The sequence below is a fragment of the Lycium ferocissimum genome, chromosome 4 (genome assembly GCF_029784015.1).
Source record: "Lycium ferocissimum isolate CSIRO_LF1 chromosome 4, AGI_CSIRO_Lferr_CH_V1, whole genome shotgun sequence".
Taxonomy (NCBI): Eukaryota; Viridiplantae; Streptophyta; class Magnoliopsida; order Solanales; family Solanaceae; genus Lycium; species Lycium ferocissimum.
Window position 1 is genome coordinate 51259294 of NC_081345.1, and position 16284 is coordinate 51275577.

Sequence of the window (16284 nt, forward strand, 5' to 3'; positions counted from 1 at the left end):
TCAGCCACTAGTATTTTTTATTATTTTTTCTTTTTTCAATGATGGGAAAAATAGGGGAAATAAATTAGAGGCTAGAAAATGCTAGAGGGTGAATAAGAGAGAGAAAGGATTAAAATAGGAAGAAGGAAATTCCACGTGGAGGGATATTAGTGGTTGAAGGATTATTTCGCTAGTCGCCATGGACCCCACTTTGCACTTTTGTGAAATGATAGAATATAGGAGGGTAACAAATCGTAATCTCAGCCACTACTATTTTTTCGGATTCATTTTTTTTATTTTTTCAATATATAATAAATGGGGGAAATGAATTAGAGGCTAGAAACTACTACCTCCGGGTGTGAAAAAAAAAAAAAAAAAGTACTCCCTCCGGCCCACTTTATATGAGACTGTTTAATTTGACACGATAAAAAAAATAAAGCAAAATTTTAAAAATTTGTGGTTTAAAATGAGCTATAAATATTTGTGTGGTTGTAAATTATTCCATTAATGGTAAAATAAGTATTTTAAAATTAAATTGTTACTAAATATGGAAAGGTCGGGAACAGCATCTCTACCTCTCAAAGTAAAGCTAAGGCCTGCGTGCACTCTGTCCTCCCCGAACTCCACTTGTGGAATTATACTTGGTTGTTGTTATTAAGGTAAGATCTGCGAACACTCTACCCTTCTTAGATCTCACTTATAAAATTATATTAAGTATGTTATTGTTATTAAATATAGAAAGGTAATATTAGGATGGGAGTACTAAGAGCCTGTTTGGCTTAGCTTATAAGTTGCTGAAAATAACTTATAAGCTGTTTTCAGCTTTTTTTGAGTATTTAACTGACTAGCTTATAAGTCATTTTGAGTTTAAAATAAGCTCGAAAAAATGAATTGGCCCGTTTGGCTTAATTTGAAAAGAAAAAAAAAAAAAAACAGCTTCTTAGTTGTAATCTCTTACCACAAACTCGGTGGACTTAACTCAGTACTGAGTTATTGAGTTAACTCGTTTAGTCGGTAAAAAAGGTCAGCAAAAGTACCGCCAGCTAATCATTGTGGGACCCACTAGCTGACATGGAGAGCGTGTTGCTTGTTGCCAAGAACTTCGTGAGGTCAAAATTAGTCATTGGAGATATGTGGTTAAAGAAAGTGCCACTTGGCAACCGCTTTTTCTTTTTCTTTTTTAAGTTCACGAATCTTCTTTTTTTTTTATTTATTTTTTTTTTTTTTCCCCCACCCATTTTAGGAGGATTTATAGTGTTTCCACACTTCCTCCGAGTGTGGCTCGAACCGGGACCCCTAGTCGTGGGTGGAAGTCGCGTTTTTACCACTGAGCCATCCCTCACTTGTCTCTTTTTTTTTTATTAGGTCCAAAATTCGAGTGTTTATATTTTTTCATTTCTTTACAAAATAATTAATGTTTTTATTTTTTCAAACAAGAAATCCAAACGTCATTTGCACTTGTGTCCCTCGTAATAAATGATTTTTTCGTGAAACATAAATTTATATTTTCTCATCATAATATATCACAAATTATACCTAGCATGACTTTTGCCCTTACAAAATTTATGTCTCAGTTGTCATAAGTTTAATTGCTAAAGAGAAAAAATTAAAAATCTGCCTATTTGAAGGACATAAGTTCAATTTCTTCAATTAACATTACTCCTTTTTCTCCATCCCAATTCGATTTTCCTCATTTTGTTGTGTGTCATAACAAGTTTGGTAACAAATATTTCATTTGTTTCAATTTTTATGTCTTACTTTTTTATACCGTTTCAGAAATATTATTTTTTCTATATTTAGAAATTGTTTAGTTCCAACATTCTCATTTTACACTTAATGATACTCCCTTACAAGAATAACACTCCCTTATTTTCATTTTTTCTCTTTGTTTTTATTTAACTGATCAAGTGTATCCATTATGCAAACAAGGGCCTGAGAGTATCGCACATCTCTTCTTTTCTTGTATGGTGTGTACTCAAATATGGGGGAAGCTACTAAGTTGGCAAAGGCATTACTAGGATACCAGGGCCTGGGACTATGAACTTAACTGGGCAACTCAACATGTCAGTGAGAAGTATCCAAGGAATGGAATCGTTATGACGGTGTTTGTGGTTGTTGTCTACTATATCTGGAGAGAAAAGAACAATCAAGTCTTTCAAAACAAGGTGCAAAATTCTGAAGCAATGATCATGCAAATTGTATACGGTAAAAATATGCTTAGCGTTTGTCCGGTGCGACCGGGGACAGATGAAAGAAAGAAGACAAACGCAAGTGCTCATACCGAGGGTATTTGCACCAGTGGTGCTTGGTCGAAAGAAGTTGGAAGAAAATCGTATGGTCCGATTTATCCGGGGATTACTTCTTAGCGCAATTAGTCCGGTTTCTTCATGGCCGAGTTGATCGTGGCCGTTGGTCCGGTTCATACATCGCTGAGTCAGTCGTGGCCGTTAGCCCGGTTTCTTCATGACCGTTATGATCGTGGCCGTTAGTCCGGTTAATCAGTTATTCAATCGCCACGTGTGGAGATCGTTCTGTCACCTGATTCTGTCAGTCGTACGGGTGTCAGACCGTACGACCCAACCTTATCCATATTAGGGCTTCCTTTATTCTAAAAGGGCTCCATGATGTATGAAGGGCCCATAGAGGAAAACTATAAATAGGGGCACTTCCTTACTTTTAGGGGTTGGCTTTTCAGATTCAAAACATTGTATTTGAATATATATTGAAGCTTTCTCTCTCTCTCTCTTACTCTCTCTGATTTTGGTCGGTTTATAAGTATATAATTCATTGAATCATATTATTCAAATATTGCACGGAAATATATATAAATATCTTAGCTCAAATCCATAATCCCAACATATTTATCCAAATCATTAGCATATTGATATTACATATATATATATATATTAAGTCATATATAAGTAACCATATATATATATTCTTCGTTTATCAAAAAATAGATTAAAGTGCCCACATATCCTATACCTCATTTACAAATTCAACTTATTACCCAATTTCGGGGTAAACAGTTTGGCGCCCACCGTGGGGCTAGGATAATTGTGGTCTTTGATCTCGGTCTCTATTTGCTCACATAAAGATTTCAGTTCTTTTGTTCGTCTCTGTGAAAACGGACCAAATGGCAAACAGTGGACAATCTGGTCACGTCAACAACGAGATTGTGGCCGAAAATGAGAACAGTGGGCTACGGGGATTACCAGTGGATCCCGTTGACCCAAATTCTGTCGATTCGAGGGAGGGCCTCAACCGACAAAACACCGTGAACCAGGAGAACGCCGCCCAGCCGGCTACCGATCCTTTAAATACTCTCGGTCACGTCAATTTGTCCCGGGCATAAGGCCAGAAAGTGCCAAATACCCGGATGATATTAACTTACGTCTTATTTTTGAAATGTTGCAGGAACAAAGAGTAGCTATTGCCGAACAAGGAGTCGCAATAGCCCAGTTGCAGAGCAAAAATGATGAAACGGCTCCGGAGAAGACTAAGGGTGTCGCCGAACCCAGAAGAGAAGAAGCTCGGATGGTCGAGAGCAATGGGTCCGGGGCTGGTTCGTCCACCGAGGTATTGAGAATGCTCGAAACATTGGCAAAGCGGGTAGACTCAACCGAGAAGAGGGTGGAGACCTATAACTCTCGGGTGGACCAGATCTCGGGGGCTCCGCCCATTCTGAAAGGACCAGATTCGAAGAGGTACATTCAGAGGCCTTTTCCTCCAAGTGCGGCTCCTAAGTTGATCCCAAAGAGGTTCAAAATGCCGGACATCCAGAAATATGATGGTACAACGGATCCTCAGGAACACGTGACTTCATACACTTGTGCCATAAAAGGCAACGATGTCGAAGAAGATGAAATTGAATCCGTATTGTTGAAAAAGTTTGGGGAAACGTTGTCAAAAGGAGCATTGACTTGGTATGACCATACGCCGAGCATTCAATCACTTCTTTCGAAATGCTCGCGGATGCGTTCATAAAAGCTCATGCCGGTGCCAAAAAGGTACGGGCCGTAAGGCGGATATTTTCGGATAGCCCGAAGGGATGACGAGTTATTGCGTGAGTTTGTCAACCGTTTCCAAAGGAGACGAATGGAACTCCCTCCGGTTCCAGAAGGAATGGGCCGCACAAGCTTTTACCAAAGGGCTTAACCCCCGAAGTTCGACGGCCTCGTTCAAACTAAAGGAAAATTTGCTGGAATACGAGGCTGTGACCTGGGCAGACGTGCACAATAGATACGAGTCAAAGATTCGGGTGGAGGATGACCAGCTCGAACTTTCCCCGGGTCCCGTAAACCTGAGCAAAGGCTCTGAGAGATCGAGGAAGAATTATGACCCGGAGACACGGCCATCGAGGGAAAGATATCGGCCATACTCTCATTCAGAGAAACCGAGCTTCAGGTCGGAGAAGTCGAGGACTGGTCCCGGTCAATTCTCCAGCCGGGGAGATAGAAGAACCGAGCGGCCATCGAATAGCCGAGGGTTGTCGTTTAGGAGTGATGCCGGAAGCTCGGCAACCAACAGAGACCCACCAAGGATATCGGAATATAACTTTAGTGTCAACACCTCGGATCTTGTCTCGGCCATAGGTCGCATCCCAGAAGCAAGGTGGCCGAGACCATTGAGGTCGGATCCCGGCCAGCGGGACCCGAACATGATATGTGAATACCATGGAACCCATGGTCACGAGATAGACCAAAAGCTGATTGTCGCCAATTAAGAGAAGAGGTGGCCCGTTTACTTAAAAATGGTCACCTTCGTGAATTCCTGAGTGAGCGGGCCAAAAGCCACTACAAGGAAAGGGAGTCGAACAAACGGATTGAACCGGTAGAGCCTCAGCATATAATCAACATGATAATCGGGGGTACAGATGCTCCTAGAGGGCCGGTGATGAAGCGGACCAAGGTTTTCATTATTCGTGAAAAGCGCAGCCGGGATTACGTACCCGAGGGTTCCATCACCTTCAGCAACGAGGATGCGGAAGGCATCATTCAACCGCACAATGATGCGTTGGTAATTTCTATTCTCGTTTTTAAGTCACAAATTAAACGTATTTTAATTGACCCAGGTAGCTCGGCCAACATCATCCGGTGGAGAGTGGTTGAACAGTTAAGGCTACTCGACCAGATCGTACCGGTGGCCCGGGTGCTCAGCGGGTTCAACATGGCGAGCGAAACCACGAAGGGTGAGATTTCTCTACCGGTCAGCATTGACGGCACCATCCAGCAGACGGTGTTCTATGTAATCGAAGGGGATATAAAATACAATGCATTGTTGGGTAGACCATGGATACATAGCATGAGGCCGTGCCATCGACGTTACATCGTAGGCTCTGAAATTCCCGACACCGGAGGGGGTAAAAACCATCCGGGAGAACAACCTGCAGCGAGAGAGATGTTCGCGGTCGAGGAAGCATCACCCCTACTCAAAAAACCGGGTCAAAAGGAAGAATCAACCGGGGACAAGGATTCCAAATAGCAACTACCGTGCACGGGTCTAGCAACGGAGCAAAAGAGATTAGACCCGGGGCACGAAGAGGACGACTTCGGCATACCTAGATCATTCGTCTTGCCGGATGAGTCGGATGCGACAAAATCTACAGTGGAGGAGTTGGAGCAGGTCACCTTGTTTGATCATCTACCGGACATAAAGGTATACCTGGGTACGGGGTTAACCTCGGAGCTCAGGAAGAAATATATTAAATTCCTTCAATCTAACGCCGATTGGTTCACATGGTCGCATATAGATATGACAGGTATACCGCCCGAAGTAACAACTCATAAGCTCAGCCTCGACGGGAGATTTTCCCCTGTGAAGCAGAAACGAAGGCCTATGGCAGAGTCGAAGCACGCCTTCGTGAAGGATGAGGTAACGAAGCTTTTAAAAATAGGCTCTATTCGGGAGGTAAAATACCATGATTGGCTGGCTAACGTAGTGGTGGTGCCGAAAAAAGGTAATAAATTTCGAATGTGCGTTGATTATAAGGACCTAAACAAAGCATGCCCGAAGGATTCATTTCTGATGCCCCACATCGATAGAATGATCGATGCGACGACCGGGCATGAGATGTTAAGTTTTCTCGATGCTTACTCCGGGTATAACCAAATCCGGATGCACCCGGAGGATCAAGAGAAAACATCGTTTATTACCCGATATGGGACTTATTGCTACAATGTCATGCCTTTCGGATTAAAAAATGCGGTGCAACTTACCAACGCCTAGTTAACGGAATGTTCGAAGAACAAATAGGGAAAACAATGGAAGTTTATATTGATGACATGGTTGTTAAGTCCCTGGAAACAGAGGACCATTTAAAACATTTGCAGGAAACCTTCGACGTGCGTTGAAGATATAACATGAAGCTCAACCCGGAGAAATGTGCTTTCGGTGTCCGGTCGAGCAAGTTCCTCGGTTTCATGGTGTCAAATCGGGGAATCGAGATTAACCCGGACAAGATCAAAGCAATCGAGGATATCGAGGTGGTGAATAACGTCAAAGGAGTGCAGTGGCTTACCGGAAGGATAGCGGCGCGAGTCGGTTCATATCAAGATCTTCGGACAAGAGTCAACTTTTTTCTCCTTACTAAGGAAGAAGAATGGCTTCACTTGGACACCGGAGTGCCAAGAGCCCTACAAGAATTAAAAGAGTACTTGTCCAGCCCACTTTTGTTGCATACATCGAAAGCGGACGAGCAGCTTTTTCTCTATCTGGCTGTGTCCGAGGTAGCGGTAAGTGGAGTTTTTGTCCGAGAAGAATTAGGTACGCAATTCCCCATTTATTATGTGAGTAGAACTTTGGGGGATGCGGAGACCCGTTATCCCCACCTTGAAAAATTGGCATTAGCATTGGTAAGCGCTTCTAGAAAGCTCAAACCTTACTTTCAATGCCACTTAATATGTGTAGTGACTACTTATCCATTAAAGAACATCTTGCATAAATCGGAATTATCGGGTAGACTAACTAAATGGGCTGTAGAGATAAGCGGATATGACATTGAATATAAGCCTCGGACAACCATCAAGTCCCAAATCTTAGCCGACTTTGTGGCAGACTTCACCCCGGCCATGATCCTCGAGGTTGAGAAAGAACTTCTGCTAACCTCGGGGAAAGGGTCGGGTATTTGGTCACTACATACGGACGGGGCCTCGAACCTTAAGGTTCGGGTTAGGAATCGTTCTTAGAACCCCCCGGAGATGCGATTCGGCAATCCATTAGAACTATTAAATTAACTAACAATGAAGTCGAGTATGAGGCTATGATTGCAGGATTGGAATTAGCTCGGAGTATGGGGGCCGAAGTAATTGAAGCAAAATGCGACTCTCTCCTGGTCGTTAACCAGGTGAATGGCGTCTTCGAGGTCAAGGACGAACGGATGCAAAGGTATCTGGAAAAGATCCAGGTGATACTTCACCGGTTTAAAGAATGGACCATGCAGCACGTACCGAGGGAGCAGAACAGTGAGGCCGATGCGTTGGCCAATTTGGGATCTTCAATCGAAGGGGAAGAAATTAATCCCGGGACTGTGGTGCACTTGATGAATTCGGCAATAGAGAACGGGCATGCTGAAATAAACACGATGGGTTTAACTTGGGATTGGCGTAACAAATACATCGACTACTTGCAAGATGGAAAGCTCCCGAGTGACCCAAAAGAATCACGGTCGCTGAGGACAAAAGCAGCACGGTTCTGTCTGGTGGATGGCCAGTTATATCGACGGTCTTTCTTCGGTCCTTTGGCCAAATGTTTAGGCCCCGGAGAAACGGAGTACGTGATGAGAGAAGTACACGAGGGGACTTGCGGCAATCACTCCGGTGCTGAAGCCTTAGTCCGGAAAATTATCAGAGCCGGTTATTATTGGAACCGGATGGAGGAAGATTCGAAGAATTTTGTCCGAAAATGTGACGGATGTCAAAGACATGCCCCGATGATTCATCAGCCCGGAGAGCTGTTGCACTCGGTGATATCACCCTGGCCCTTCATGAAGTGGGGGATGGACATTGTTGGTTCGTTGCCATGGGCACCAGGTAAGGCCCATTTTATTTTGTTTATGCTGACTATTTCTCCAAATGGGTTGAAGCACAGGCCTTCGAAAAGATAAGAGAGAAGGAAGTTATTGACTTCATATGGGACCACATTATTTGCCGGTTCGGCATTCCGGCCGAAATAACTTGTGACAACGGTCCCCAGTTCGTTGGTGGTAAAGTCAATGATTTTCTCGAAGGGTTGAAGATCAAGAAAATTGTATCAACTCCGTATCACCCGTGTGCTAACGGACAAGCGGAATCTACGAACAAAACAATAATTCAGAATTTAAGAAAAAGACTTGAAACATTAAAACATCACTGGAGGGAAATACTACCGGAGGTCTTTTGTGGGCCTACAGAACCACATCAAAAATGAGTACGGGAGAAACACCCTTCTCGTTGGTCTACGGGGCCGAAGCCCTCATTCCCGTAGAAGTCGGAGAACCAAGTCTCCGATTCAGTTACACCACCGAGGGATCAAACGAGGAGGCCATGGCCGTAAAACTCGATCTCACGGATGAACTACGCGAAAACGCGTTGGTCCGTATTGCAGCCCAGAAACAGAGGATGGAAAGGTACTATAACCGGAGGGCTAATTTTCGACATTTCCAAATTGGGGACTTGGTACTTCGAAAAGTTACCTTGAACACCAAGAATCCCAACGAGGGAAAACTGGGCCCAAACTGGGAAGGGCCGTACAAGATAACCGAGATAACGGGCAAAGGGTCCTATCAGCTGGAATCCATGGACGGGCAACGGTTGCGCAACAACTGGAATGTGGCTCATTTGAAGAGATACTACTGTTAAGGTATGGACTCTTTTTGTTTATTTTCTAACCTTTTCTTTTTGCAGGAAGCCGAGTGCCCGATATGGTTAGTTTCTAGGTCTGAAAACACGTGTTGCACTCTTTTCCTTAGTACGGTTTTGTCCCAAATGGGTTTTCCGATAAGGTTTTTAATGAGGCAACAAGTACAACGTGTTACTAGAAGGGAACGAGGATAAATACCCGGATACTCGGGGCAACACCCTACGAGTGGGGGCTTGATAGTGCTTACCCGACTTCGCAGTTCGAATAAGCACTAGGGGGCTACGGTACCCACATCTCGGTTTACCCCGATTAGTTGGAAACGGAAGAGTTCAACAACGAACACCGCTGGGACCTCATGAACCGGACCTCCGGTATTAGATTCCGATGTAAGGACCAAACGATCAAAAGCGAATCGTGTCCACTTAATATTTGCTACGGCAGAACCAAAGCCGGACCTTCTGTATTAGGTTTTGATGTAAGGACCAAACGATCAGAACGAATCGTGTCCACTTAGAATTTGCTACGGCAAAAAACAGAAGGAAACGGATAAAGCCCTCATATGATGTACAAATACTTGGAGTTTATTGAAAAATCAAATTATTACATTTCGGATATGTCTTCCTAGTAAAGCACATTGCCCGAAAATCGGGCACCATTTTATCCGTATACCGACTCCGGGCATTACAGTCGAAATACGACAAAGGCAACAAGGTCATAGTGAACCGAGCCAAAATCTTAACACCCCGAATGGGGACTGCTACACCAGAAATTGGTAAAGCAGAGATTCAGGTGCCCGAACCTAATCTAAGATAAGCGAATAGCCAAAGAATATCGGCCCTAAAAATGCCTAACGTGATTCGGAGACGTCTAAATTCACAAAGCATAAATAAGTCCCACGGGCAAACCACTCTATCCAACTCCCGGATAAAATATACCGGATGGAATTAAAAACCAATGTATAACAAACAGTTCGAAAAGGTGACTCCGATGTCTCTGCTTATCCTTAGAACGGACCGACAGTTCAGACAAGAATCGTAACAAACATTCGAGCAAAAGAGTAGCCAACAGGAAAGATGCGCTTTTCATATATGCAAATATTTTTACACTTGAAATTTGGTAAAGTTCAAAAAATAAAAGGGCAAAAAAGCAAAACAAAGGGTAATACAAGCCCTGGCCTATCCGGTATGGCTGGAACCAGAATGTTCGGACTCTGTCCGCTCAGAGTCTTCGGAGTCGGAATCAAGAGCTCTTTTGGCTTCTTCCTCGGTCCTTCTAGCCTCGAGAATAAGGGCCGGGAGATCAGTAAAGCCACGCTCGGCTTCCTCGAGGGTGATCCTCCGAGACTTCCACCGTTCATGCTCTACTACAACCGTGGAGTAAGCCTCGACAGCTTCCACACTTTCAGGGCTTCTGCCAAATCGGCCTCAGCCCGGGCCAGCTTAGCCATTAACTCATTCCTCTCTTCATCGAGGATTCTCTGGTTTTGAGTGGCCGACTCAAGCTCAGGTTTGAGGAGATCATTAGCCTCGACCGTTTCCTCGAGTGTGGATCTTAGCTCATCACATATTCGAGCCCTGTCCTCAGCTTTTTGCTCGAATACCCTCATTCTCTCTTCATACTTGGCACACTCGGATTCAAGCCGTCGGTGCCTCTCGGCCATATTCACGGCATCAGATTTGACCGAGTCAAGCTCCCCTCGGAGTTGGGAGATGATGGTTTCGAGCTCGCTAAGTTTGGAAGAAAACTGAGCGTTATCTTGACTGAGTCCGATCTTCTCCTCCTCCAGAAGCCGGTTCCGCTCCACAACCCCGGCCAACTCATTTTTTAATTGGAGGTTCTCAGCCTTCGTTGCATCAAGCTCGGGCTGAAGGTTTGTGAGGGCCACTGCTCGACTCAGCTCATCTTCTTTTACCTGCAAAAGGTGCTGGAACTTCTCCGTTTCCAGACCTTGGGCGTCCAGCTGGCCTCTAAGGTCATCAACCTCTTGCTGGGCACGGATGAAGGCTTCGTTAACAAGCACCACACTCTGTAAAAGAAGCAAAGATGTTAAACGAGGAACCAAAAACTCACATCAAATTATGCCAGGAATGGGCTGAAAGGCTTACCCGATTGCCCGCATGCATGCCTTCGTTAATAAGGCACTGCCAGGGGACTCCGGCCATCTTCCTCTTGTCCGAGTCCGAAACAAGGGGCCTTAAATAGCTCGCTATTCCCACCGGGCGAGACAGAAAGCTGCAGTCCTCGGGAACAGTAACCACAGCCGATCTGGTCCTTCTAGGTTCCACGCTCGGAGCCGGGAAGGTGCGCACTAGGCTCTCCCGTGCTCCGATTTCAGTAGATCAACTAGCTGCCCTCGTGGGTCGAGGAATTGGAAGATGTCCGAAACCCGCAGCTTCCCCGGTTGCAGGAGGTGTATCCAAAAACATGTCGTCGAGGTTGTCCGACCTCGGAGCAGTAGGAGAGGCCGGAACAGCACCAGCAGCCTCGGTAGGAGCAGAGGTTTCGAATCCGATAGTTGGGTCCTCGGTAGGCAATGGGCCAGTATCCGTTGGGGCCTCCGTACCGGGCGTCGACTCAGCTCTCGGTCCAACTTCAACAGTCGATTCAGGTCCGGATCTTCTCGATCTTTGCAAAGGAATCTCCTCAGAAGAGGCATCACCTGAAATATCAACGAATTCAATGGACCTTAGAGATGTTGGGTAAAGTATTTCTTCCCCACCTGTTAGCTGAGCCGGAGCGGAAGGTCTCTCCTCGGTTGAAGGAGGTGGAACGATAACTTCCTCCTCCGGGACTGATTCAAAGGACGGGGCCACGCCAACCCGGCGAATAATCAAATCGGGCTCATCTTCATCCCTTAGAGACCGGACGACGCTCCTGGCCCTTTTCCTCGGTTTCTCCCCCTTGTCCGAGGGCTTCCTTCGTTTTTTGTTGGCAGCAGCGATGATGCGGGACGACCCGGCTGAATCGAACGCTGATGCCGGCACAGCTTGCTCAGCTGCCACCCCCGGTCTGGGATTCACCGAGCCCTTCGGTAAACCTAAATGTCGAAGAAATGTTATGAAAAGAAAGGACAAAGGAAATAATATAACGAGACTCGGGATTAATGTTACCATGGTTTTGGGCAACCCATCGGCCACGCGATAAGATTCCCCATGTCAGCTCTTCGTGGGTGTGTTGGTCGAGGAGCGCTTCAACCCACTCGGTCATGTGTGGAACAGCCGGAGGTATCCATGCCACGGCTGGTATAAGGAAAAGGGAAAATGTAAATACAAAGTGTTGAATGAAAGAATCCAAGAATAAATTAATAAAAGGATAACCGAGAAACTTACGATTATCATTCCATTTTTTCGGAAAGGGCATGTACTCCTCCGGGATAATGTCCGAGGTCCTCACCCGGACGAAGCGCTCTAACCAGCCCCGGTCTCTGTCTTCGTCCATTTTTGAGAAAATCGGATTCCGACCTCGCTTGGCGAGCTTTATCACGCCTCCCCGGAATCGCCTCGGCGAGTATAGGCGGATCAGGTGGGTCATCGTGAATGGCTTTTTGGCATTGTTGGCCAACAACCGGAGGCAAGCTACCGTCCTCCAGATTATCGGACCGATTTGAGCGAGGGTCACGTTATAAGTCCGGCATATCTCCAATATGACCGGATCGATTGAGGGTTCGAGCTTGAGCGTGAAGGGGTAAGTGTAGATATATAAGAAGCCTTCTCTGTGGTCGGTGATTGATTCATCAGGGCCGGAGGCAAACACCTTCACCGGACGGTTATCCCATCCACAGTCAACCCGGACCTGATCAAGCTTGTCCTCGGTAATGGACGAGGGGTATCGCCTTACGTCGTACCCTCTATCCGCAACCAAAGAAGGTTTTTCGGCTTCAAATTCTTTATTGAAGTTGGGCTTGGTCGGTACTATGTCTAAAGCCGTAGGCTCGGCTATGTTTTTCCCCGGCGAGATACGGCTCGGCTCCGCGAGAAGAAACCGAGGGAACGTCTGGGAAGTGGTTTCGGTGTTGGTAGACATTCGAATGGATGAGAAAGAGGTTGAAAATTTGATAAAGGTAAAAGTTAAGAAAGTGGAAATAACAAGTGAAAAAGTGAATGTTATAAAATGAAGGGAATGAAGTAATGCCTTCAATCAAAGGAAACAACACTTGAGTAAAAACGAGTTTCTTGCAAACAGCTTCAAGCAACGAATATGGGTATTGAAATGGTTGAATCAACGATGAAAATGAAGATAATGAATTGAGGATGGAGAGCAGAAGTGAAGAAGTAGAAGTGAAGAAACTGAAGTGAAGTAGTAAAAATGAAGAAGTAAAAGTGAAGAATGGACGTTGAAGGCCTTATATAGGCATGGGTCTGGGGCGGTTACAAATCCCGACCAACCGGGGGACGCCACGTGTCCCATAATTAATGAGACGTGATTTGAAAAGACGTGCATAACGGCGGTTGCAGAGATTGGCCGTTCGGGGTGTGACACGTGGCAGATGACAGAAGGATGTGACAACTGTTCCCGCCAAAATGAGAAGATAAGAACGAGCCAACGGAACCACCGGTTTCGTGATCCATCCACTTCCCGTTACTCCGGCAAAGCCTCGGTCCGGAAAGTGTGGGGACTATCTGTATACGGTAAAAATTGGGTTAGCGTTTGTCCGGTGAGACCGGGGACCGACAAAAGAAAGAAGACAAACACAAGTGCTCAGACCGAGGGTATTGCACCAGTGGTGCTTGGTCAGAAGAAGTTTGAAGAAAATCGTATGGTCCGATTTATCCGGGGATAACTTCTTAGCGCAGTTGGTCCGGTTTCTCCATGGCCGAGTTGATCGTGGCCGTTGGTCCGGTTCATACATCGCTGAGTCAGTCGTGGCCGTTAGCCCGGTTTCTTCATGACCGTTATGATCGTGGCCGTTAGTCCGGTTAATCAGTTATTCAATCGCCACGTGTGGAGATCGTTCTGTCACCTGATTCTATCAGTCGTACGGGTGTCAGACCGTACGACCCAACCTTATCCATATTAGGGCTTCCTTTATTTTAAAAGGGCTCCATGATGTATGAAGGGCCCATAGAGGAAAACTATAAATAGGGGGCACTTCCTTACTTTTAGGGGTTGACTTTTCAGATCCAAAATATTTTATTTGAATATATATTGAAGCTTTCTCTCTCTCCCTCTCACTCTCTCTGATTTTGGTCCGGTTTATAGCTATATAATTCATTGAATCATATTATTCAAATATTGCACGGAAATATACATAAAGATCTTAGCTCAAATCCATAATCCCAACACATTTATCCAATCATTAGCACATGATTTCACACACATTTAAGTCATTTATAAGTATCCATATATATTTTCTTCATTAACTAAAAATAGATTAAAGTACCCATGTATCCTATACCTCATTTACAAATTCAACTAAATAAGGAGGGTTAAAGGCATACTGCGGGCTAAACCAACTTGATTTCTATCTAATGTAGCAGAGCTGAGTACTTTGGTCATTTGTTTAGTTTCTTTTGCTTGCTCTTGTTACGAGTTGTTAGACTAGACAGTGATGCGAAGCTTGTTGCTCATAATCTTAGTTGTTTGACTAGACAGGGATGTGGAGCTTGTTGCTCATAATCTTAGTCTTTTCTTTTTTGACGTACATAACTTCAGTTCAGGTAATAAAGTTAATTAGTTATAAAAAAAAAAAAAAAAAACAATATTCGTAAGGTGCTTTTGGTATCACTGCTATATATAAGGGAGAATCCCTATTTTTTGTAGTCTTCACAAGACTTTATTTTATCTCTTTTACTCCTAATTAAAACTTTTTTGACTTTGTAAGTTTCACACATTTTGGTAAATTTTAAGAACTTTAAGGATTTTTTTTTACATGCCACTAAATTGATTATGTCATGGAAAAGGTCATGGTGATCCCACAAAGCACACTCATACATATTTGATTCTTTTATGTAGAAATGTTATTAAACTTATTTCAAATTATATTTTTCCTTAAGATTTATTATAGACACGTAAAAAAATATCCTGTTAACAATTTTTATTTTAATATAGGATTAATTATTATATAAAAATCATTCTTATAATAAAATTTATTGTTTATTGATGTTATTTACCATTTATCATTCGCTATTTTAAATTTTATTCGACCGATTAAACTTAAAGTTTGTTTTTTAAAGTATTTCCTCCTGTAATTTTAGTCGTACATGCTGGAAAACATAAGCAATCACAAAGATTTTATTTAAGGTAGAATTAAGTTTTAAATTAAAAGAGTAAACACAAATAACTTATATCATTGTTAAATACTTTAAAAAGGTATCAATAATGTAAATTATAGTCCTTCCGTCTCAATCGAAAAATTTATCTTAGGGCATGGTAGTTATTTAATCTAATATTACATTCGCACGCTTTTAACATAAAGTTTACCTAAGAAGAGGAACTATAAAACGCTATTTTTATATATATTCCGAAAATGTAAAAAAAACAAAAAGAGCCTATAGATAAAGAAAATACAATGTGACCTCGAAACAGTAACAATACTTAACAATTGCAAAATGTATATTTTTCACTTTTTAAACATTAAAAATATTTTGCTAAATGTGGGATAATCAATATTTTATATAGTTTAGAACAAAATAGTTAAGTTCAACATGAAAAGACTATTAAAATGTAGATTCCATAAAAAAGTTCATTAAATTAAAAAAGAAAAAAGAAAAAAATGTTACTTCTCGTCGTTCTCGACATGCATCTTTTGGAAGAAAAGAGTAAACTTAAATTAAGAATTTTTGGAAGAAAAAAGTAAACTTAAAGTAAGAATTTTAATTTCATTGATTTTTCAGTATTTTTTTGTGGGATTTAATTTGAAAGAAGATCTACAAAAAATATCTTACAATACCAAGGCTTAAATTTATTTGTATTATTTATAAGTTAACTTTATTTATTTCATCATACTTTTCACATAGTTCAATATTGTAGTATTTTTTTGCAAAAAAATAAGTTAGTCATTGTGGGTGAATTTAGTTTTGCATATGACAAAATTCGATTTAGATCATCAGAAATTATAATCTCGAAAAAACTCAGTAAATTAGAAATTAGAAGAACTTTCATGCATGCGTTTGTTTGATTTTTTTATTTTTTATTTTTTAAAAAAATCTAATGTATAAACTAAGAAAAATGTTCTCCTTTAACTTTGAGATACCTTTTTGTATATAGTATTTTAGAAAGTGTCAAAGTTATGTTATGAAAACAAAGAAGTAAGAGTGAAAAAATTATAAAAATATCTACAAATTTACGTTGGATTGGCCCGGACTTAGCATGGGCCAGACGACACTAGTGTTATATATAATTATACATCTTTATGTTGAGACCACGAGATTCAAATGGTGTTTGTAGTATGTTATATGTACCTTCAATTTAAAATTATAAAATTCTTCTTTATATTCTTAAACTTCATGTCCATTCAACTTAAAACAC